Genomic DNA, 25,017 nt, shown 5'->3' with positions numbered 1-25,017 from the left:
CTAGACAGTAACATGTTATCTGAAAGGCTTCTATGCCTTGCTGCCTTAGAGACAGCTGAGCTCTAGCACATGTATAGCTGATCTTGACAGCATGTCTCTTTATCTATTAAGTATCATTTACACTGCAGGTTGACTGAGAACGCTGTGCTGGGGGGTGCAGTTTCATTGCAAGAGCATTGATCAAAAGGATTTTCTTTTAATGCAAACAGACAAGATACAGAGTATATATGAAGGTAAAATTTAGAACTCTAACACTAAAGAACTTCTTTTCTATTAGAAGGTGAAACTGCACCACTAGAGCAGTGGTGAAGGATGTTTGAACTCTGCTCTGTACAACTTCCAGTAACGTGGTACCTCTGGTGCGTGTGGGATTGGAGTACATCACTGATCATTAAAAAAACATCAGCATTAGGCACTGTCCTTTTAAAGCAAAAGTGTGGTTTTTCCAGTCCCTGTGCTACAGTTGGCTCTAGGGAGAGCTGGGCTTGAATCCTGTCTCTGCTATGAGTAGTACGATGTAAGTAAGGATGTACTTCAGCTTTCTATAAAATAGAATATTAAACCAGGTGTAAACTTTGATCTTTACTCCCTTCTGTGTTTGGGAGAAGTGGCTGTCTTCGTGTGCTTGCACAGCGTCTAGCACAGTAGGGTCACACGTTTAGGTGGTGCCCACAATGAAAATAATGCAGTAATAGTAATACAATGGAAGTTTCCATTCATCTGCATGGTGAAATTTCTTGAAGTAAGGAAACATTACTTTATCTGAGAAAGTTCTTTGTAATTGGACTCGTGCTCTAGAGCTCACATGTTTCTAGAACATACTTAGGTTAAAATCTGAACTGCTTTTTCTGCTTTTCACAGTAAGAGCATTTCAGTGCTTTGTTACTCATCCTAAGGGAGAATATACTTCAGTCTCCATTAGAGTCACAGGCTGTACTGCTGTTGTAGTCATGAGATTTTTAATCACTGTCTTACTAATATGTTTTAATAAGAATATTAGTTTACATTACTATTAAGCTTCCTTAATTATTATAATAATTATAGGAAATATTACCAGCTTGTGTAACTCGCAAGCAAAACCAGCTCCTATTCAATGTGATCTAGGGTCATGCTTTCACCACACCCTTGTTCCCATGTTTAAAGAGGGAGTTATATGGGCCTTAAATGCTCTCTTAGAGAACCTCCCCACAGCAGGGCTAGTGCAGTGGGGAGGATATGGCAAAAATGCTTTTGGGTGGTTGAGGTGTAAAAGGATGAAGCTCATGCCAATAGGGACTTGTCTTAGCATGGTGCTATGGCAATTTGTGAAATAGAGTGGTCCTTAAAGCAGCAAGAAGAGAGTGCTATTACATGACTTACATATATGATAACTGCCCACTACCCCTATTTATTGGGCTTGTGATACTGGCTACTTGCATGCTTCAGTGAGCACCTGCAAACAGTACAGCTTCATGAGAGCTGCACAGTGTTTGAATTCATCCAATCTTCTCCTGAATCAAGGGAGCACTCTGCAAATGGAGCTGTACCGCTTCCACTGCTAGAGCAAATTTGTTCAGATCAATATTGCATCACACAGTGTGGACACAGAATCTCTCCATATCATTTAACAAAATAACGCTCTTGATACTTAAAGGTACCAGATTTGGTTCTTGTTTTCCAGATATCTCCCGTGTAGCTAATGGATGTGAACTTCATATTTGCCCTCTTGAAATACAGATTTAAAAGGCAGAAATCGTGACAGAGAAATTGGCTTATCCATCAGGACTCCGAGTGGTAAGAAGCTTCACTTCTTTTAATGTTTTTGTTTTGCTGTGTAGTTAAGGCCTTAAATCAGAACACCTCATTTAACTCACAAAATTAGATTGATTTCAGCACAACTCAGCAAAGAACATCTGTGGGTATGCCCAATGTGCCATTAGAGTGTATCTACCAAATGAAGGGACTGTACGTGGTATTTAATTTGAGAGATGCTTGCAGTGCAGTTATACTTTTTCCCAATGCTTAATATAATAAAGTATGTGGATGTTTCAAATACGTCATGCACTTAACTCTTCTTTTTGCCATAACGGCTGTGAAACTCAAACTAGAGAATTTATTCTGTGAAAGGCAGAGAGGTTCTTGTATCTGTGCTACCAGTGTACATCCAAGCATTTCTTCCTTGGGAATATTTGAATTTATTTAAATATAAACAGCTTGAATTTGAACTGGTTTATGTCCTCCCCAAAGCCCCAGCAGTGAACATATTTTAAATCTCTTCTTTCTGAAGCGTAGATGATCTTACTGGAGTTGCTGAGGTAGTATGAGAACTTTCATCTCTTGTTTGATGACAAACGGGCAGTGCCATGGGTTGGTTGTGATTATTTAATCTCTTCCAGCAGTTTGTTAAAAGGGACATTTTCACTCATATGTGAAGGGTAATTTCTGAAGGTACTGTCAGAGATGCTCTTTAATATTTCATGGCTGGAAAGCAGTCTGCAATGCAGAACACAAGCACTTGCATGACCACAGTCCTTAAAGTCTGTGAATGTTTTCAGAGGTAATACAAGAGAAGCAGACAGAATTTAAGGATGGCCTATTGCATATTAAAGAGATGCACAAAGGTTGAAGGTTTTGTGGCTACAGTAGCCAATTACAGGAAACATAGAGAGGAAAATAAAGAAATATGGAGAATCCTTTATTCACTGTGAAGTATCTGAGTGTCTGTCTAGTATGGCTGCTGTTATTTCAATGAAGATGAAAAGCATTTCTGGTGTCACTCAAAGATTACTGGAAAAGGTTCTCTCAGAGAGTCAATTGTGAAAGATAGGGATGTGGGGAGAAATGTGATTAACAATGCTCACTTTACAGAGATACTGGAATTAAATGAACTGGGTTGAACTGTGGAGACAGTTTCTGGCAAGAATACTGAATCCAATTCATAAAATTTGAAGTCAAAGAGCTTTGGCTACTTGGGAGCGAATGGGAAATATGATACTGTAACCTGCTAAACTGGTGGATTAGCTAATAAACATCTACAAACTGATGGCTCAGTCAGTGGCTTGGAAAAGATGGATGGTATTCTTGGAAGTTCAGAGTGCAACTACAACTGAAACTAGGCAGTAACATATAGAACAAGAGAGGATAATAACTTATCCTCTCGGGATAAAGTTCACTGGGAACACTGGGAACTGGACCATAAAATGACTGAAAATAGGAACCATATTGGTTCAGCTGCAGAAATCAGTAGCTACTGAACCTTCCTATGCAGAGAGTAATGTCAGGATTCTGTGATTAAGATCAATTACTGACTAGGCAGCTTACCATCTGGAGGAGGAAAATCTTTCATTCTCTCTAAGCTTGTGTATCTCAGTTTTTAGTTGTGAAAAGCTCAGCCAATCTGAATTTTCAGATTGTTCAGTAACTCAGCCACCTCTGTAGGTTTCTGTTTAGAAAATTAAAACAGAGATAATTATTTATTGTTAATATGTTTATCGAAATTCTAAACTAGTTCATCTTCAGGGCTGTATAGAAATCTCAGTGGGGGAAATCTGTGTATTATCTTTAATCTGAAGCTGTAATATTTTTTTTCCAGTATTCTGATAGTTTTGTCCCTAAAACTTGTCAAGTGCAGCCCTTCTGGCAACACGTGTTGTTGCAGTCAATCTGACTGTGACAGTGCGCAGGGCCAAATCCAGTGTTATGTGGGTGGAGTGATGACGTGGAGGGTTCTGGCCAAGGCTCCTCTTGCTGCTGTGTTGTAGAATCTCATGACCTTTTTTAAGCTTAAATTGGAAACCAGCCTTCTGAGACAATGAATTTCAGTCAAGAATAGCCCTCAACCTCATTTCCCGGAAGGGCTACATGAAATACATCTGAACGGTTTGACTGTGTACCCTCTCTTCTAGATTCTGTTGTTTCTGTTTCTTATGACAAAGACTTCACAGAGTATTGAACCTCCGTGGACTAAATATCCACATCTTTGTTTTCAAGTTACCACTTTCACATCCATCAGGATCAAAAGGACTCCGCTGCTGATACACCTGAATGCCAAAATGCTGAGGATGAAGTAGTTCACCTCTTTTCTTGTGGCTTTATAAAGGCAATATCTAAACTGTCTGTGGGATAAAATCCTCCCGGTTTTTTCTTTTTTTCTTTTTTTTCTCCCCCATCTTTCTCAAAAGCACTGAGGACTTAGGACCACATTCCCAAATACAAAACTTGAAGGCTTCTGTCTTGAACTTCAAATTCAAATCCATCTCTGCTGACCTTTGATGTTCTGTACTAGAGAAGCTGAAGGTGGGCTGTCACCAGCAAAGGTATTCTCTGGATGGTGTTCTGGAGCTTGGTGTTCTCACTGACATGGGTTTTATGTGTAGAGGTAGCTGAGAAACAAGCAGGGTTATGAAGAGAGTAGAAAGGAATGGCTCAAATGAACAAAGTGCTTTGTCATGTAAGGGCTGCACTCAGCCATGAGCCTTTGGCTTCTCTTCGTGTGACTAAGGAACGGTAGGGAGCCCCATTACTTCCCTGTATGTGGGCTACTTTATCTTCATAAATAGGAAAGGGGCCAATACCAGATTGCTATTCTCCTGCTATGCAGGAAGGCAAGAGGTGGGGAAAAAGCATGTGAAAAATACTGCATCTTGATGTTGTTTTTCATTCTTCTATGTAAATTTATTTGCTGCTGTAAGCCACAGCAGGGGGGAGGGAAGAAAGAAAAAGGAAAGAAAGCTGCTAGGGAAGGAGCCAAAACTGCTTTCCACCAAAAGTAGGAGATAGCTCAGATTAATGAGATGATGTTTTGATTTTTAATCTGCTCAAGTTGTATTGCACAAACCTGTTAATACCTCTTGTACTAAGCTGTAAGTTAAATGATGTTCTGAGCAGAGTAACTTTATGGGCAGCAGTTTCAGTTCAGAGGCTGCACAGGCAGCTGTGATGAAAATGCAGAGACTGCCTTGCAGCAATTGTTCTTGAAAAATATTTCCAATATTTGTTACCGGGAGCAAACAAGCTTTTATGCACTAAGGGTGTAATATGAACTAGTCTGAGTTATGAACACCTTCCAAGAAAAAAAAATGGATCCCCAAAGCACTATATTTTAATAAAGAGTTTCCTTCCACTGTCAAAATGAAATCTCCCTGGTTTTATGTTTTTATTGCACATTCTCTACCAGCTGAGAGAATATCAGCATTCTGCCGAATTGAGCTTTAGCAAGGCCATCACTTCCAAACTTGTTATATTCTATTGCATCCAATATTAATAAAAGCTGGTAAAAAGAGAAATATAGATTGAATGAACAACATGTTTATAAACATCAGGAAATTTTCAATTAAAACATTTAATCTTCAGAATGAAAAACCAGCTGTCAGAAGATAGAAACGTGAGAAATACGGGTTTAATATTTTAAAATTCTCATATCTCTTACTGAATGTTTACTTGTTTTTTGTGATTACAGAGGCTCTTCATAGAAAAAAGGTTGGAGCTTTCTGTCAGAAAAAAAGATGTGAAGGAGAGTAGTGAAACAAAAGGAAAGAAAGCAAGTTGACTCTGTGGAGCTGATGGCACTGTTTTAGTCAATCGGCTGTTTATCAGATATATTTATTGTATTGTCCAAAAAACACATTCCCGTATATTTATTTCTGCTTGATAAGACAGTAATGATGATGATGCATCTTCAGGTAAATGAGTTGGGCATTATTCCAAATCTCCAGGATTGAGCATGAAATGATCCACCTGGATTACTAACAGGTCACTTGAATTAATGAGATAGTGGTTTACATTTTAGTTTGCATTAGTAGGCAGTACTTTTAGTTTCTCAGGTGCCAAATATGCTACATGTTATACAATAGGTCACTGTCAGCCTTAAAGATTTTTGCTCGGGCTGATTTTAGTGTGAATTGTAGGTGATAAAGCTGAACACTGCAGTACAGTATGACACAGTTCAGACTTGGGGCACGGCCACATAAAGGTGTCCAAATTATTAAGCTCAAGTTTGTCTTCTAAAGCAGCTGTATCGCCTTCAGACCTGCTTTACGTGCACCATCTTGCCACAAGAGTTCCTGACACAGGCTTTCCATTTGGGATTGGACTTGATGCATCTTTACTACATCTTCACAAATGGAAAGAATCCTCATAGTTTTGTTTGCATTCACCACAGTAACAATCAGCCTAAGCCTGTTTTGGTTTGGACTAGACAATCTGCAGAGATCCCTTCCAACCCCTACAACTTTGTGATTCTGTTATTTATGAAACATTAAATCATTCAGGATGACTGGAATTGAGTCTTCCTGATGTGCTCCCAGTAAGAGTTCAGCTTTGGTTCACAGATGCATTCCTAGCATTTATTCAATCTTCTGAGCAAAGAAGGAAACCAAAACAGCTGGAGATTGTCTTAAGCATCAGCAAAACTTAAAGATTTTGTACAGTTTCAGGGTGAAGTGTTGATTTGATTCAGTGGCCTTTGGGTTGAGTTCAGTTTGACACTCAGGAGTAAGCTGGAACATCTGTTACCTGTATCATTCATTACAGAAATTAGCATACACAGGATTTGAGTTTTAGTCAAAAGCTTTATATGTATATTATAAGGCATGCTAATATGATGAAATGAAAATACGTGCAGCCTAGATTCTTGCTGCTTTAGGTTCATTTCTGTGCAACAGAATAAAATACACATTATCACATAACACGTTTCAAAGCAAATATTAATTACATCCTTAATTTAGCGAGTTTATCCTGTTTTGTATCATAATGCTTTACATATTTTCTGTCCTTAGAGGTGAGGCTGTTGTTGTATAGCAGTAACAGAAGGATCCAAATAATGCATTTGGATCAGATTGCTTGAGGCAGGTAATTGTAGCAGAGGCAGACATGAAGATGGACAGCTGCCATGGTCAGGAATGGTTAATAAGGGCTGCATCAATGGCTGTTTCTGTCTTTTTTTAGCTCTTTTAAGTTCTTTTAGCTGCATCAGCTTGAACTATAGCAATTCACAGGACACCCAAGCAAGGTGAAGTGTCAGCTTAGAGATGGAGTGTTGGCTTGGTAACTTAATTTTAAAACAGATTTTTTTTTTTATTTTTTTTTTACGCTTTCCTTACAAAAGCAAATTGGGATCTAAATGAATTTCTCCACTTTTCTAGGAGCTTGAGGCTACTGTGGGCGACTTCTATGTTTAAACTGCCCTAGTCAGCACAGTAGCAGGTTACTGCTGCTGAAAACTGGGCAATTATCTGGTTCCACAAGCAAGAAATACTCTATACACTGCAAATCTGTCTAATTTGATTAGGAGAACTGGAGTGAAGGCATTCTGCCATTCTTTACCTGGGGGCTAGGTGCTTCTGAATGTCCTTTCTAAGTTCTTCTTAAAACTTCTTTCATTCCTACCTGTTTCTCCTTGTTTCAACTCGAGCATTGCTGCCATCTCTCTTCTGCCTCCACAAAGGAAGCACACATGGAGCATACTGAGTGTGCCAGAAAATTTTCAGCAGTTCTCTTGTGAAGGTTTTTCTTGCCGATCTGTGTTTCCTTGGCATGTGTATGATAAATACAATATAAGGTCCTAATCATACAGCTGAGCGTGTGTAGGAGTAAACCAGTGCCCACTTGCAGCCACAGTGATTCCAGGCAAGGGGGTGACAGGGCCATGCGTTAGTCGCTGCCTTGAGATCATATCAAATTATACAGACTTCCAATTACATAAGTATTGTATTAGGAGATAATAAACCAGACGCTAATTCTGTAAACAGAAAGGCATTTGATATCCTGGGTGAGACAGATTTAATATAGAGCTTGAAGATGAGTCAGACTGCCTGACCCTTGTCCTTGCTGTCTTGCTCTGAAGGTCAAAACCCATCAGCAAGAGAAGTTAAAAATCCTCAGTTGGGCACCCTTTGTGCATCTAGAGGTACAACATGCCTTCTGCCACCTTGGGGGCTCCTTATGGACAGACTCTTCCTCAGCCAGTCTGAGCTAGAACACAATGGGCTGTGATCTCTCAGGGATGGATGGCTTCTCTTCCACCAGCAGGCTCATCGGGCACACCGTGCTCATGCAAGGTCCTGCTCTCTTCCTCTCTGCTCAGCTGCATCTTCTTGATTGTAGGGGTGCTGTACATTTTTGGTTACACTGCAAAGAAAGAGGCTGTACAGTCATGCCCTGTCAGAAGGGGAAATGAGGTTGCTCTCAACATCATGATCATGGCACACATATGCATTTGGAGTATAACAACAATGTTGTGATTCCACACACAGAAAGGATGTAAACTGACTTTTTTTTTTTTTAGGCAAATGAAGAGCAAACAGTTGAAATAGATTTAAATTGCCATTCAGCCTGCAAGCTCACAGTAACTTTCAGTGTTTGCAGTTAATGGGAATGTACTTTTTTTCGATTCAGTCATTACTTTTAACAGTTGAGCCTAATCATTAGCTGGATCATGAAGTCAATTCCTTTCATGCATTCAGTAACTCATCTCATCTAAATTGTTTCGGTTCCTCAGAGATAGTTTTTGAATATGCATGACATATTTCAGCATAATAGCTAGGAAGTCATTTTACGTTGCTTCTCATTAGCAAAATAAAGTATCAAAACAGGTCTCCTTCCCTTTAGAGGAAGCTCTTCGATTAGCTCTGGAGCATCATTCACCTTCAGTTCCCTCATGCACGCAAATAGCTATTCCTTAATATTTGATCTACAATGATAGACTAGATATAATTTAATTGCACTGTGTATAACTTACTTTTCTCCTCAGAGAACAACTAAACCAATCTGGCGTTGACTCCTAAGTAGAGTATAAGCCAAAACATGGGTCCAGTAGTTTGTTCTGTGCTTTGGCGCAGCATTTACAGCACAGACTTCTCAACTCCCCCTTTAGCAGGTCACACAGAACAAACAGGGCTGCTGAGAGAACAGGCTGCTCAGGTTTCTCCTTCCCACTGAGCTGCTTTAGAGGTATGGGACGTGGCAGTGGTGACAGCTTCAGTTTGGTGCTACTTCTATGACCCACATAAGAAAGAGTGCAGAATTTGCTCCACAGTTGCTTGATGTACCACACAAAAAAAATCAACCAGAAGAACCAACAAACCAACACATATTTTTATGGATTCAAAATATATGTCACATTATAAGCAAGTATATCCTTGCATACCATCTGGGATGACTTCATTCTTTGCTGCAGCAGAACACGGCAATTGCTGAAGTGCACACTGTGCTACCACTTGGCAGCTCGTGACAGGAAATCACACAATTACACGTCCAAAGCTGGAGGTACTATATGCTACTTTGGTCAGCACACAGGTACTTTATCTTTTGAGATCACAGAGTCCAATGTGTGAGTGGCCATTATCACTGCTGGCTTTTTTGCTTGATTGCATTTTTAATGCTTTCCTAGATGGTAATATTTTCATATGGATAGAAAGTTTCAGTAGCATCTCTGGAATCAGGAGACATGTCCCAGGAATGACTGAAAGAAATGTAAATAGCTATCTGCCAGAGCCCAGCACTTGTGCTAATAGTGCCCATCTACACTATCTTTGAGATGCTCTGGGTAAATCCTGATTCAGTATGGGGTTTACACTATGGGTTCGTTATGCAGGTCGTGGGAATCATGAATTTGAAGAAATCTTAGTATTTTTGCAATGCACCCCACATCTTACCTAGAGAGAATACTTGTTGGATCGTAAGTGCACACAAAGAAAGCTTGCCTTATCACTGCAGCTTGTATCAATCATAAGGCAATCTTATAAACAGGAGAATCTGCTCAGTGAAGGTATTCCTTAGTAGTTATAAACTTATTTGATACATTTTCCATTCATCTACCTTCATGTAATTTATTTAAAATGTTCATACTGAACTAAAAATCTTCCTAGAAGAGCAGTCTGATGGAAGCATAAGAGATGCTACTGTGTCTACAGATACTTGGTCAGTGGGGGGAGATAAAGTTTATGTATTTGTTAACTTAAAATTCTGATCTGGCCTTTATATTCAGAAATGCACATTTGTAACCCTGGGCTGTGAGAGCTTCTTTAAATGCACCAAACATTTTTACTTCATTTTATATGCATTATTGAAGAACAGATATGGAGCTCACTGAGGCTTCTGCACTGAGGTTTGCTATGAAAAGTCGGTAGAATCCAGGTTTGGCAAAATAGAGAAACAGATTTGAATGATGTAAAAGGAAAGAAATTGCATCTTGGTGGGACGTGTTCTGCTTGGAGTGATCATTCTTACTCCTCAAATAATTTCTGTTCCTCCAGGGAGCTGCTTTATAATTAATGGCCTCTGTTTATGGTGTATTTATGTCTGAAAAAAAAGAAAAAAGAAAAAAAAAACCAACAAACCATAGATGTCCTTCATCAAGTATCTCAGCATGCAGGCCAGTAATTATTCTTATGCAACTTGTATTGTATGTATTGCAGAGCTCCCATGCTGTGCCAAACACTAAAGGGTTGCTACTACATTCAGCACAAGTTAGAAAAAAAAAATTATTAAAAAAAAAAAAGAGATGGAGAGAAAAATCTCTTTGACTCTCAGACCCATCTGTACTGATGAGTGGGCCTGAGGTTTGATGCTGTCATACTTGCAGAAGCTGCAGACTTAGTGGAAAGGATTTCTTCCCTCCACTTGTCCGCCCCTGCAATGCCCAAGATGGGAAGGCTCCTCTGGAGGTTTGGATCAGTCCTCATTGCTGGCATGTGGAAATCTGTTTGAGCTACTTCACTTCTAGGGAACTTGGACCAAACATTACAGTCTGGTGATCTCAGAATCTCCTCTTTATCCAAACCATACAAGCTTTGTTTGTGCTCTAACTCCATGCTTAGCTCTTTTTCCTGCTGTTTTACTCATGCTTTGACTAAGTAGTTCACTTTTTGCATTTGGAGATTGACATCCAATGGAAGGTAAAATATTCTTTCTTTGTATTAATTTATTTTAGAGTTTTCTTCTGATGAAACTCTCTAAGCCAAAAAGCAGCAGTAGTGTTTTTTTACGAGTCCCTTAAGGGAATCTCTGGTCTGGATGGCTTGGCTGCAGAATGCCCAATGCTGTGAAGTTTCTATTATTAAATGAAGATAAGCTCACCACCTCTCGTATCATCTATAACTTAAAAGAAGAATATATTTCTAAACTGAGTTTTGGAAATAGAGCTTCCAATTAACTACTTGATAAAACCACTTCTATTCTAGGAGAGTAATTTTTTCTGTTCTGAAGGAAATTGTGTTACCAAACGGGCGAATGTGACACAGCCGAGCAGCAGGTCAAAGTTATGTGACTGGAGTTTAATAAAACAACCAAAGATTACATTTCACTGACATCCTCTTCCAGCAAGCAGGATATGGGCTTTATGCAATTTCCAAAGAGAAAAGAGGCCATTTCTGCACTGGGATTGGAACTAAACAGGTGCAGGACTCAAACTTCACTGCCTTTGCAGCATTGATCTCACTTTAATTGATCTCTGTTATGAACAGTTACAGTGCTCCTCACTTACACAATTTAAATTCTTAAGATTCCATGATGGGGTTCCTGATATTTGGTGATTTTATTCACCCTGTGGCTTTTGCAGCCCAGTGGTTATGTAGGCATGCCAACTTTTCCTTCAGTTTGCAAATGTGGCTGGAGTACATCTAAAATATCAGAGGCACACTAAAAATGTAAACACATTTGTGGGGGAAAGATTCACACTTTTAAATAAATCTTGTGATTTTTTCAGGCCTGACTCACAATTTTAATGCTAGTGGTTGGCAATATTGCTGTCTTTCTCCAGATGGTTCTTTCTGACAGGAAAAAAAATCTCACAGTACCCAATAGGACACTTATCTTGAAATTCAAATAGCAGCAGCAGATATGTAAAAGAAAGAATATGAAAAGGAATAGAGTGCATAAATCCAAAAATCCAAAGGCAGATGTTTAATGCTGGATTATACCTTGTCTAGTCTACTCAGGGACATCCAATAAAATTAACCCAAATGAATTTAGAATTGAAATGCATTAGTGAAACCATATACTCAGTCAGAATTTAAATGGCCTCAATTTGCTTTACTTTAATTCACTTTGAAATGAATTAATGAAACCAAGCTATGCCACCTTTATTTCTGAATGAAAATCCATCCGGTTAGCAGAGCTTATCTACCTAATTTGCCTTAAATTGACACCTTTTGTTTAATTCAGCTTCATTGCTGAGTGTCCTTGACACGTGGAGACAGCAGAGGGTCGCCAAAGGGATGAATGCTTGTCAGATTCAGTGAGATTCTTTCTTTGTTATGCTCATCTCTAGATTTTTCAGACTTTTAATGCACTCATTGGAACACGCTGTCTTCCTTCCCCGATGAAGTCAGTGAAAACTCAGCTGCAAACAGCCCAAATTCTGCATGCTGCAGATTGCGTGTCTGTGCTTCTTTCAGCAGATGTGTGTGAAGGCCTGACTGAGGCGGGGGCTTGTGCCACCCTGTGAGCGTGGGGCTGCAGACAAAGGGCCCCGTCCACTCTCAGGCTCCCTGCCGTGCACACATGAGAGAAGAGAGGGTGCTTGGGACTGAATCAGCCAGTGCTTCGACCTATGTTCTTTCTCTGAAATCAAGATGGCAATTAATAACAGAAACAACCATGCAAATTGGGTGGAAGTTATATGCAGGCATTTTCCCACCAAATAAAACTAATGCACAGCTTCATCCTGCTGCCAAAGAATGGGTAGCACTGATTCATGTGAAATTGGAGCACCGCAGATAAAAACAGATCCAACATAGATCCTGCCAGTGCAACTATAGCAAGATGAAGTTTTTCGACCAGTTCCAAAGGGCAGTAAGAGATTATATCCTATTTGCTGTTTCTCATGCACTGACAGTGTTTCTGGTTTACTTTTAGAATGTCTGAAGGTGGATATTGTCAAGAGTGAGAAAGGTCTGTATGAGAAATCACAAATAATCCTGGCTTGGTGCTGTTGTAAATGGAAAGCCTGAAAAATGTATCTCCTTCTTTAAGACAATGTGTGGTTATGTGAAATTTGGACTTAATGATTCAGGATAACCTTCTCAGTCTTGCCACACATTTTATACTTTTTCCCATTCTCTGTGCTACATTTCCCTTTGTGCAATCACTCAAAGGCTCTCTGTGTAACAGATATTTCCTATTACTTTACATTTTCGCCATAACTACTCTGTTCTCTTTCAGTCTCAACAAGTACAAACTTTTCATATCACAGATGTAGTTTTCTAAATGAATGCTTAGCATTTCAGTGATGCAGTTCTTCAAAGAACTTCCATGTTATAAAAATGTTAAAGAGAAGCAATTCTTGAGAATCTACCATGGCAGTGTACTGAAAAACACTGCTGAAAGCCAGGAGGAACATGGAGACATCATTAGCATCTAGATCCATCTTTTAATTGCAGTGCAAAGAGATGGTAAACTGTTGGAAATATACTTAGGAATCTGAATTATCACAAAAGTAGATCCCTGAATGTGCGTATCCAAACAAAGAAGTAGATTAACTTAATTTGGTAACATATGGAACATTTCAAAACAGGACATTTTCACAACAAAACCTTTTTTTATCTTCCTTCGCATATAACTGGAAAACAGAGAACTACACAGAACCTTTGAATTCAGTTGTGGAAGGATCTGAAGTGTAATACAGATTAGTCCTTGGAGTGGAAGCCTTCTTGTCCTTAATACAAGATAGATTTTCTTCTAACTACTTATCCATTTGCCACATATCATGCCAAGATATGTAACAGAGATCAACAGTATGACTTGATCCTCTTTGGAAAACAGGCAAAATATAGTATATTTAGAAAGCAAGCTGTATCATTTGCCCACCCTTCCAAATGCTTATTTATATATTTTCAGTGTGAGTTGTATTTTGGACTAACAGTTCTCACTACATGTTCTGTGCTCTCATTCCCTTTGCAGGATATATGGGGCACTCAGCAGTTCCCCACCAGCTGAATAGCTGTGAGCTATATATACCTCCGCAGCAGTGGGGCTGGGCAGCGTTTGTACTAGTGATTAAATGTCTTCCAAACCTATTCATGTCGCAGAGCTATAAATGATGGATTTTTCACATTAATGAAAGGAGCCCTTGGAGCCCTCTGGAGTGCACAGTTCTATTTTTACATTTCACTATCGCAGAATAAGGAAAGATAGGCCAATGCCTTTCTTTTTTTAAAATAGCAGGGACAGAAATTTGGCCTGATCTGGCCATCATTCAAGTGCCTACATTGTTAACCATTGTTGGGCACAAATTCAGAGCTCACACTTGTTACATCATTTCATCAGGGGGAATTTTACCACTTACTTTGGTCTTCTTAGCAGACCTGGCCTAAAAATAAAGATGTGGAAAGAAATCTGAAACTGATTGCTCCACTGTGAAAGTGAGCAAAAGTATCCAGCCTTACAACAAGGTTATGATTTAGGGTTCAAGCTTGGAAGTTCGTAGTAAGTGACTCTCTGAGTTATCACGCAGCTGTTTGTTCTGTATTGCTACCTCTGTACTGCTGCTTCTGAGCACAGAGAGGGGAGCTCTCCTGAAAGGTTTAGTCCCCTGTTTCAGGGAGGCTTCTGTCATCTTGTAGGTGTCCAGAGAGAAAAGCTGCTGACTAAAGCAGACAGAAAAATCTGCCATCCCCAAGGTGAGAATGGTAAGAAACAAGCCAAGAGAACAAGCCTCCATTCTCAGGCAATCTTCACCGCTCGCCTCAAAATAAAGAGGGAATGTACCATTTCATCATCACCCATTCTGTAGCTCTGTGTACATAAATATGAGATTTTATAACGCAGAGGAAATAATGGATCTTGGACACTAAAAACAAAATCACTTGTTCACATTTATTTGTATTCTGCCTTTGTGAAAAACCAAAGCTAGAATAGGATAAAATTAAAAGCTAGATTCATGCCGCTGAGACAGCTTTGACTTCCAGCAACTGGCATTTAGGAGAAACAGTGTGAGAGGTCATCATGTTTCAGCTCTCTGTAAGCAGGAAGAAATGGTATTGAATTTGGAATCCTGAAAGGTTTTGCTAATTTGCAGCAAAAAGAACAGGGTCTCCAAGTGAAACTACCTATAGGCTGCTGTAGCTCAGACATATAATCTTCCAGACATCTCAGCATGAGGCTTCTTCTCAGGAAACAGCATTTAGCTGTTGTTGGACTGGTTCTCCTAAAATGGTTTCAGGCTTGTATAAATGAGTCAGCAGTGAACAGCAGTGATAAGTAACTGCTTGCAGGAAAGAGACTGCATCTCTGAAGTCCTTGGGAATCCTTTAGAATGCCTTTAATTCTTCCTTTTTCTTCTGTGTTTGGCAAAAAGATTTTAAAATGTGAGAGGGAGAGAAACATAAACAGCTAAGGAAAGAAAAGAAGACATTGAAGTTATAAAACATGGGTTCTTACAGACTTTACCCCATCCTTAGCAGGAGGCCAACTCGCAGCCCTTGGAAAGAACACAGTCAGTCTGTGAAAAAATCAATCGTGATGTTAAACACTGGTCTGACAGTTCAAGAAATAGAAGAGATTTGTATTTTAATCCTACTTAAAGATTTTAAATAGCACATGAAATCAGCACTAGGGAAGAAAAGAGAGAATAGAGGATCATAGTTGTTCTTTCATTGTTCAATTTGATAAAGCTCATGACAGTTGCTTAAAAAATTCTTCAACTTAAATAAGTGATAGACTGAATTGCAAACTGTGTTTCTGATAACTGTTCTAAATCAAAATTGCTATTTTAATCAACTAAAATGCTTGGATTTTCAGCTGACAAAAGTGTGTGCAGAAGACAAATTGCTGGTGTAAGTGCAGTGGTATTTGAAATCAATATAAACTGAGCAAAAATTATGTTCCTCTTTGCTTTCCTTCTTAGGTTTCTATGGAAACCTTCATGGAGGTGTTTTGAGGAAATGTTAAAATAGAACAATAAATTTTTTTATTCATGCATGCAACGTAAATATCCTTCCTGCATTTTTTTATGAAGGTGAAAATGTGATTTCATCATTTACTATTTCCCCTTGAGTAGCAAAACAAATATGATCCCTTGTCCTTAGGGTTTGCTTTTCTGTATTTGGCCAGCATGTCTGAAAGTGCCAATCTTCTGTGTAGAACATCTATTATTTATTTGTTGTATCTTATTAAACTATCTTATTTCTTTTTATCCAGCTTTACAATTTGTTCCATGAGAAGAATGTCTCAAAAGTTTGTTACGAAATTACAGCTCTGTTAAGCTCTTCATGAACATAACCATGCCCTCGGGATTTTAGCTGGAAGAAAAACAAATTAAAACCCATGCTAACATTGCTATAAATAGATATTAATAATGAATGATTGGGAAATATTGTGCACAAATATTCTTTTAATGAGCTATTGCTGCATAGAAAGAACTTTTACTTACCCTAAACCAACCACATCTACCAGATACAGCTGCAGTGTGCTGAGGTTGTCAGGTACCATGTCTGAAAAGACAGATTTGAGTTTCCACCTCATAAGGGATGCAAAAGAGGCAGTCCAAGAACAATAGCAGGTCTCCAGGCAGTATGGATAAAACGAGGACCCCAAACGCAGATGGTCCCTTATAGCTCACTTTGGATGCAGCCTGGAGAAGAGCTGGAAAAGGGGTGTGTGTGGTTCGGTTGTGCTGGCAAAGCAGTTTGTGATGCTACCAGAAAGGTGGTTTTCCTGTACAAAGGTGGGAAGATCAAGAGGCTCTTGTTGAAAGGATGGTAGGCAAAAACAGGAACTTACTGCTAAACTTTTTATCAGTCATTATATGATACGGTCATATAACTCCATCATGTACAGAGTTGTGCTCCAAACTATGGAACTCATTTAGGTGTGCAGTTTTGATGGTTGTGTTTTCATCACTCTGGTTACTTTTGAAGGCTTGCTGTTAAATCTTAGAACATTCCAGTCCATCCTGTAGGTGTGCAGCGAACACCAGGAATATTATCAATGCAAGGACGCCTTAGGGGGCTACTGAACCTTGTACAGCATTCAATCCCAAGTTGAAAACAGGAGATGGGGATTGAAGAATTCAAATGATTTGCCCTGGTATTTTCAGTATTGATGTTTTCACTTTAAAGATCATTCATTGAGATCAGAAGCCCTTTCATGAACAGGAACTCTAGAATTTTGCAGCCTCCACCTCAACCCTTCATGCACCTAACCCTGCTGCAGCACCAGCACAATGTACCAGGCAGAGCAGAGCACAGCAGTCCCATGCCTCTCTGCACAAGCATCTCCCTGCCAGTTCTGCCTCTTTCATCTCCCCACTTCCCACTGCCTATATGCCTTCATCTGTTCTGTAAGATAGATGAAACACTTGTTCAGTGCTGGCTGGCGTAGCAGCACCTGCATTCACCAGACTCTTCTGCCCTCTCTCCTTTGTTCTTCCGTGCTCCCTGTCACTGTTTCTTTGCATTCCCTAAAGTCCTCTTTCTTCATTGCATCTGCAGTCCTTCATCTTTCAAAAAACCTTGTCAATATTGTCTGTTCTTTATATAATACTCTTCATGAAAGGAGGGGTTAATTTTTTTTTGTAAAATTTAAGCAGTAGAATTAAAATCTCCTATGTGCCATGCTCGAGGCTGAAGCCATTTGAAATTTTTGCTATTATATCACTGAACAGCCAAACAGAATTCGGCCCCTTATCTTCCACTGGAAAAAAAAAAAATCCCATAGAGCCTTCTTAGCACAGTTCTTGGATTGAAATTACAGCAATACCACAAAGACAGAGTGCTGTAGCCCTCTCATTCCACCCAGTGAGGTCTGCTTTGAGATGTGGAGAGGACTGTGCACAGTACCTCCACCTGCCTTTCCTCTCTGCCACTTCCTAAATTAGAATGATTAATTCCATTCCCATGATATCTTATTTTCTTTCTCCTAAGTATCTCTGATGTGATTGTTAGGTTAAAATTGGCCAGAAAATGGTCTCAAACTTCATCTGGACTTCATCTTTACTGTCATTATCACTCTTGCATTTACATTTTGGATGGAGATTATTGCTCTATCTTTTAAGCTGTCCATTTCAGTTATCCCAATTATTTTTTAAAATCATTTTATGGTTTGGCTTTAAGACTGCCAAGATTTGTTCAGATACCTGCTCATCATTTTGAAACTCAAAACAACAGAAAAATGCAATAAATGAAAAAAAAAGAAAGGAAAAAAAAAAAACCCAAATAACAACAGCCAAATACACAAAGCTTTGCTTACGTAGGGGCAACAGTGAAAAATGGAAGCTGTATGGAAATCCACCAAATGCATTTATTAGTGCTTTCAAGATACTTGAAAACCTTTTCAAAATGATTAAAAAACCAACATATAGATTATTCAGATGCTGCTTGAAAGCTGATGGCTTTTCTTAGCCAAGGCATCTTCTCCTTGGATGACTTTCCAGGTGTCCAGGTGCAGGGATGACCTGCCTGTGTGCTGCAGAACATGGAAGAGTTCCCTGTGCTCAAAACCTGAGCTCTGCGAACCATCCAGGAATCAACATTTAAAGCCTGTCTGTTTAGAGGGTTGCAAGGAGGAGAACACATAGCATAGATAACCATGGGGTTTTAATTTAATGTAGTACATATGTCTTGATTTGAATATTTAATATTAGACTGGGTAGACACCCAAGGAGGAGCTCTGGGAGCAGAAACATCTGAGGAGACACTACGTTTTTGCCAAGGGTGTTTTCACTGAGAGTGCGGTGAGGTGCTGGAATAGCCTGCCTGGAGAAGTTGTGGGTGCCCCATCCCCTGAGGTGTTCAAGGTTGGATGGGGCCCTGGGCAACCTGATCTAGTGGCTGGCAACTAAATGCTCTTTGAAGTCCCTAACAACCCTATGATCCTCTGATGTACCCTGGGAAGAAAATGCACTGTTATGTCCTCCCCCTGGCACTTCCCCAGGGCTGACATGCTACAGAGATATGACTTACCAGAGGCATGTGCCTTGAAAGCTGAAGGCAGTGTTTAGTTCTTCTATGCCCTGGATCATAACCCAGAAGGCGCATTCCTTTGTTAGACATGTGGCATTGCAGTTGTAATGTGGCACAACTAATTATTTAAAAAGTTGGGAGAACATTAAGCACTACAGTAACACTTCTGTCCTCACACCACCCAGCGATCAATGAAGTGCTGGCTGTTGGAACAGTCCTGTGAAGTAAACCCTTGCTGTGCTCCGCCCTGGGGAAATAGTGCAAATGCCATGTGATGCCCTTTCAGGGAAAACAGTTTGTGGCTGTAGAATGATTTCTGAAGCACGATAAAAGTCAAATCTGGCAGCGTCTACACAAAAGGATGACTTTCTCCAAGGGCAGGGCAATCCATATATGCCTCCCAGCACTGCAAATGCTGATTTTCATCTGTTTGAAGTTGTATGGTGTCCTCTTGTATCTTCTCAAAGTCTGTGCTCTCTGAGAACCTTAAACATTGTTTTACAATCTATAGCCTCACTGATAAAGCAAATATTGAAAGAGTCTGCAGAATGTAAGTTTGAAATTGATAAAATATGGCACCAAAACTCAAATTTAATTAGAATATCGTTAGAGTTGGAATACAAGGATCTATTTTGTATAACTGTAATTTCCAATCTATTCACATCAGAATTTGAATATTGAATGTCTCCCAAGAACAATACAGTTGCAAATCAAGAATTATTTGTGAAAGCTCTTGGAGGAATGTTCAAGAAACTACCAATCTCTTCCAAAATAATTTGCAATTATGAAGATGTGTAATAAACCACTGCAATAAATATTCATATGGTTCTTTCATTTGCAAACTGTATCCATGAAACCACTTCTGGAAAACTCGTAATTCATGGAAAATATATATACACATTTTCAAAAGTGAGTTGCAAAGAATCCCTTGTATGCTTATCCACAGGGATAATACTTATAACTGGGTGCCTGTTTTCATTTTTCTTCTGCTGGTTTCAAGTCTACAGCTCTTTGACACTGGCAGCCAATATTTGATTGAGTGATATTAAGAAATTGCAGTATGTCTGAGACTTGTATTTTGCCCTATGCATCAAGCAAGCCAGACAAGATGGACAGAGAAAGAAGTATTTTGCTGTGAGCTCTGCCATTTCCTTATAAAAGCTTCTGTTCCAAGCCAGAGGAACTGTCCAGAATAATACTCAGCAGAGCTGGAGAGTCTTCCAGTTTATTAAAAAAACTGTAGAAATATTTTTTTGCTTATTTTAAAAATAGTGGGGATATTGCAGCATGCTATGACTGTCTCATCTTCCAGCATAAAAAGGCAGAAAGGGAACATCACAGTGTTATTTGAACATGCCAGCCATCTCATTTGCTGCACAGTCAAAAGCTGGTTATGAAAGTAATTAGAATGAAAATACAGCCAAGACTTTCCAGTGCTAAGTAATGCCGCATTTTAAATTCAAGTGCCTTGCTTTATTGGGAATGACATCAGTCTATAAGGATTGGACAAATTTCCAGCTTTGGGAGTTAATAAATGTTTTCCTGCTTAGACAGAAAAATTCAGAATCCAGGATAGGAACTATGGAAGAGATGATGCGTTTTTCACTGCCCACATTTTAACTTTGTGATGTGTCTGAATGTGTCCTTTCTCTTCCTTGACTTTCCTTTCCTATAAGAAGCAGTCAGACTAAACTAGTCTTTCATCCAGTGGCAAGCTTTCCCCTAGCTGTTCTGCCACTGATTACCCTTTCCTTCTGAATACTAGGTCTTAGGAAGTAGCTCTCACTTTCTAAGGCACAGAAAATAAAGTGTTTAACTATGCTGGTTCTGAACAGTACTCTTTTATCAGGGAAGGCATGAAAGTGTCTATTTGAAGGTTTTATTGGATGTCCTTAGAGATCAACTTCCTTTAAGCTGAGAAGGACCCAGTCCATGTGAGTTCAGGTACAGCAAAATGCAGTGCTGACAATATCAGATGATGAAAATATCTGCCATCCTCCTTGGACCTCCTAAAAGGATGTGAGAATTATCAGATGTAAGAACAGCTGCTGTAGGGGCTCAGCCTTCAGTTTTGTGAACTTTGGGTTGGTGATCAGTTAGATCATCAAATCTGGCAAGGGTGGGTGAGGAGAGACAGAAGCATTTTTCCAAGTTCACGAGATAAGCAGACTTTCTTTGTGCCTCAGCTTCATCCCAATTTGGACAAAAGCAGAAGTTAGGAAGAAGCCGATGTGCAGTAAAAAGCATTGAAAATAACGTGTCAATCATCAAGATTTTACCTTTTCTTTTGCCTGCTTTGAACAAGTAGGCTAGATTGGCATGTATTCTGCTTCCCCTCGAGGCAGTGTGGGCAGAGAGAGCTGAAATGCGTGGTTGATCTCAGCAGAATACTAGGGACGTGTCAGAAGTAGGTGTTGACATCAGATATTGGCCACCTTGATTTGAACACACACACGTGAGACTCAGACGTGTCACAGTACTCTGGCAAGAGCTGGCCCACACCCGTGAGCTGAGATCATAGCAGGTAGCACATTGTTCTTTCGATGCAAGCTGACATCGCTCCCGTCCCTGTAATGTAGGTTTCTTTCATCTCCAGCCAGGCAGCTGTCTGAGCAGTTTTGTGGAAGAGAAGGGGGTTCTGTGTTTATGTAAACTGGTAGATACAAAGAGAGGAAATAAACAGTGAGAAGGAAAAATCCCAAAGAACTGAGGCAGATGCAGTTCTTTGAAGCTCAGAGGGGTCTCTGCTCTCTTTGTTGTGTCAGACTGGGGATGCTGTGTGTGGCTGCCATCCAGCTTTTAGCATTATTATCCACTGGGAAACAGACTATGACTAAAAGCAAAAGCCAAAGAAGTGACTGAGAAAATGGTCTCTAAAAATACCTCTTCATATTCAATGTTGGTTTCTTTTCCTGATTTCACTCTGTAGCATTTTCAGACAAGTGCATGACATTTTCTGTACTTTGTAAGGAACAAGGACAGTAGATCCAGTGAGCTAACAGCAGAATTGAATGATTTTTAAGGTTTTGCAAATAAAAACCCCCACTTTTGGTTTGATCATTGAGAACTGTCACTGAACCTGTGTCCAGATATCACTGGTAATGTTCTACAAATCGTTATTCATCTACATATCTATTTATCTATTTGTGTCTCCTCATCCATGCTATATCCTGTGAGTGCCATAGCTTGCTCTATCTGTAAACAATTAGCTAAGCATGAGCCAGTATGCTAATATGTAAACTATCAGTTTGCATATGTAAATGGTAGCTCCTGAATTCTATGTAACTTGATCTGCACTGCTGACTTCCTTGCTATTGCTACTTCTACATATTTTTAAATGCTGATTCAGGCCCATTCCAGCAGCACACAGTGCTGGAAGCTTCGTGGTTTTGGCCAGGGGCTGATGCTTCTGGGAAGGGAAGGGTTCTGTCTTCTGTGCTGATGGAACTAGATTTTTAAGGTCTGCTCCAACCTAAGCCATTCTATGATTCTATAGTAACTGTAGTCCCAAGTCACCTCACCCCAACACGTTGTATCTGACTCAGTTTAATTTAGTGATGGGATTACTGTTCGGTGACTTGCTGCCTTTTTGTGCAGTTTTGCTTTCTTTCCAGCCCACCATCATTCCTTCTCTCACATTCACTCCCTTGAGCTCACAGACAAAGGGATTTTCGGAGTCGAGGGACCATCAATTCAAACTTCCAGATTAAAGCACAAACTTTAATAATGGCCTGGAGACATTAATGAGCACTAATTCATTAAATGTTGAAAGATAGCAGGAGCAGAAAAATGCTTGATTCAGAGATAACGTGACTTAACGTTAATTAGATCTGTTGAGCAATCCAAAACCTTGTCACCAATTGGAAAGGACCTTTCCCAATTAGTGAAGAGTTCATTAAATAAAGACTAAAACCAGTAGGTGATAGGAAACAGCTTGACGTGTGTATATAGCACTGAAAAGAGCACAGTGCTCATATCTTAAGGACATTTGGATTTTAAAATCTTCTGCATCTGATTCTGAAAAACTGAGGGATTTCAGTCAGCATTCAGCAACGCTGCAGACTAGTAAAGCACTTTGCCAGGTTCTTAATTCACCCCTTCTCAGTAAAGCATTCAAAATATGTGCTTAGGTTTCATTGATTTTAAAAGTTATTTATTGCTGGTTCTATTATTAGTTGCAAGAACTAATTGGACCAGATTGTTTGAGTAAGAATTATGATTTTGTCCATTAATTTTACCCATTTTATATTCCTACTTAGGGATACACTTCTTCCCTGGAGAAGGCTGTCTTCCTTTGCAGAGTACTGAGGAATACCTACAAAGATTAAGGCTTCCAGGCAACTATGACTTAATAAAACGTGAATGGGCATACCACCTTGTTTCTGTTAGAATTATCCTTTTTGCTAAAGATGGTCCTAATCTTTAATAGAAAGAATGTGTGCAGGGCATTTAAACATTTATTACAGAAACAAGATTTATCAATACAAGATGTATGTTAGAAGGACAAGAAATGGTACTTAGGGACATGCCTAGCAGGCAGTACTGATGGTATGTGAACTGTTGGACTAGATATCTTAGAGATCTTTCCAACCTTAATTATTCTATGATTCTGAGAATCTTTTTAATCCTCTTAAGAGAAGAGGAAACTTTGTTCACTCCAGCTGCTGAGAAAACTCACACAAGGATGTCTCGAAGATCTGCAACCATAGCATTGAGTTTGTGAATCTTTGTACCCAAATACTGGCTGCAGAATAACATCATTTCTCTGCTACCTTGCAGAGTTTATCAGTCTTACCTAATGTAAAAATATTAGCTGACATGTCTGTGGTCTTGAAGGTGGGATATGGAGCTCTGAGACTTCTACTTTCTTCTTTTGTGCCAGAGCTGCTAGTCTGAAGATGTTTGTAGCATGCAGCCTGCTCCTACTGCTGGTGTTATAAAAGAGTTACAGTCTCAGGTGTAGACACAGTCATCCTCAAAATATGTAATTTTTAAAAATTGTACTTGCATAGGAAACAGATGCCAAAATAATAAATTCTGGTCAAGCAATATTTTGCCTTCAAACACTACTGTTACCAAATGAAATTAATTCAATTTTAGACAATTCATGTTTAGAGTAAGGAGGGCTCTTTAGTTCCGATTCTTAAAAATCATCCAGAAAGGATAAAGGTTGAGCAATTATTTTTACGACTGGCTGCCCATTCGATTTCTGTTTCTCTAATGGGATTGTTCAGTGAGTGTTCTACGAGAAGCGCGGAAATTGCTTAAGTTAATTCCACTCTGCAAAAAGATGGAAACCCATAACAAGGTATTTAACTGCTGGCTTTTCTCTGGTTTTGCCTAAGCTCTTGTACAGCATTTTAATCTGCATAACTTACTTCAGAGAACAGTGACAAAGGAAGATCAGAGCTGACTTTCCATTAAGCCATGCTTCGCCAAAACACCTACACGTGTTTGTCAGTCCCTTTGCCCTTGTGAATAAGCACACAGCTAAAGATAAGCTTAAACCTCTCCTTGCTCATCTTACAGCAGCGGGCCTATAGCACCAAGGGTGGCATTTAATAACTTGTTGCATATTTTTATTGTATCATTGGGATGTACTGAGTAAAAATGATTTACATCGTGGATCTGGATAAATATTCTTAATATGAGAAAGCTCTAAGTTTTTAGCCAGAAGCAAAAACAGTGGTATGTACCTTCACCAGAACCTGTCTCTCTGTGTTTGGCTACATGGAGAAAGGCAGCAGAGAAATGAATCTTTACCTCCCCTCATGCACATTCCCTGTGGAATTTTGTACTGCTGCAAAAATACCTCTGCTGGCATGGACAGGTGCTGGCTGGTGTTAGAGAGAGGGTAAACTGTGCTCAAGCAGCCCTAAGCAACTCTGATCATTGAGGTGAATGGCGAAATGATAGCTTCAGACTTCAGAAGTACTCCAGACATTAAAGCCATTAGCAGAGGCTAGCGTACCCTCCTAGCTTGGTAACAGAGACACCAGTCATGGTCCAGGATCAGGAAGACCCATAAGTAGACAACAGAAAACATAACATCTAATTCATTTCAAATGTATCCAAGTTTAAGTAATGTACTGTCTAAGTGTAAGAAGTTGCACTGATGTAAAATTTTAGTGCGGTTTGA

At 39.5% G+C, this 25,017-nt stretch overlaps 1 protein-coding gene across 1 annotated transcript in view; it reads left to right on the top strand.

The window, feature by feature from the left end:
• The first annotated feature begins 1,659 nt into the window (after positions 1–1,659).
• Positions 1,660–25,017, top strand: part of TTC14 (tetratricopeptide repeat domain 14) — a 60,390-nt gene continuing 37,032 nt past the window's right edge. Inside the window, exon 1 of the mRNA XM_052687122.1 lies at positions 1,660–1,773. The gene's annotated coding sequence lies outside the window, so the exon portion shown is untranslated. The remainder of the gene's footprint in view (positions 1,774–25,017) is intronic.

Source organism: Tympanuchus pallidicinctus, unplaced genomic scaffold (genome assembly GCF_026119805.1).
Source record: "Tympanuchus pallidicinctus isolate F22 unplaced genomic scaffold, pur_lepc_1.0 scaffold22, whole genome shotgun sequence".
Classification (NCBI taxonomy): Eukaryota; Metazoa; Chordata; class Aves; order Galliformes; family Phasianidae; genus Tympanuchus; species Tympanuchus pallidicinctus.
Note: the sequence above shows the minus strand (reverse complement) of the source record. Positions and strands in the feature narration are given on the sequence as shown.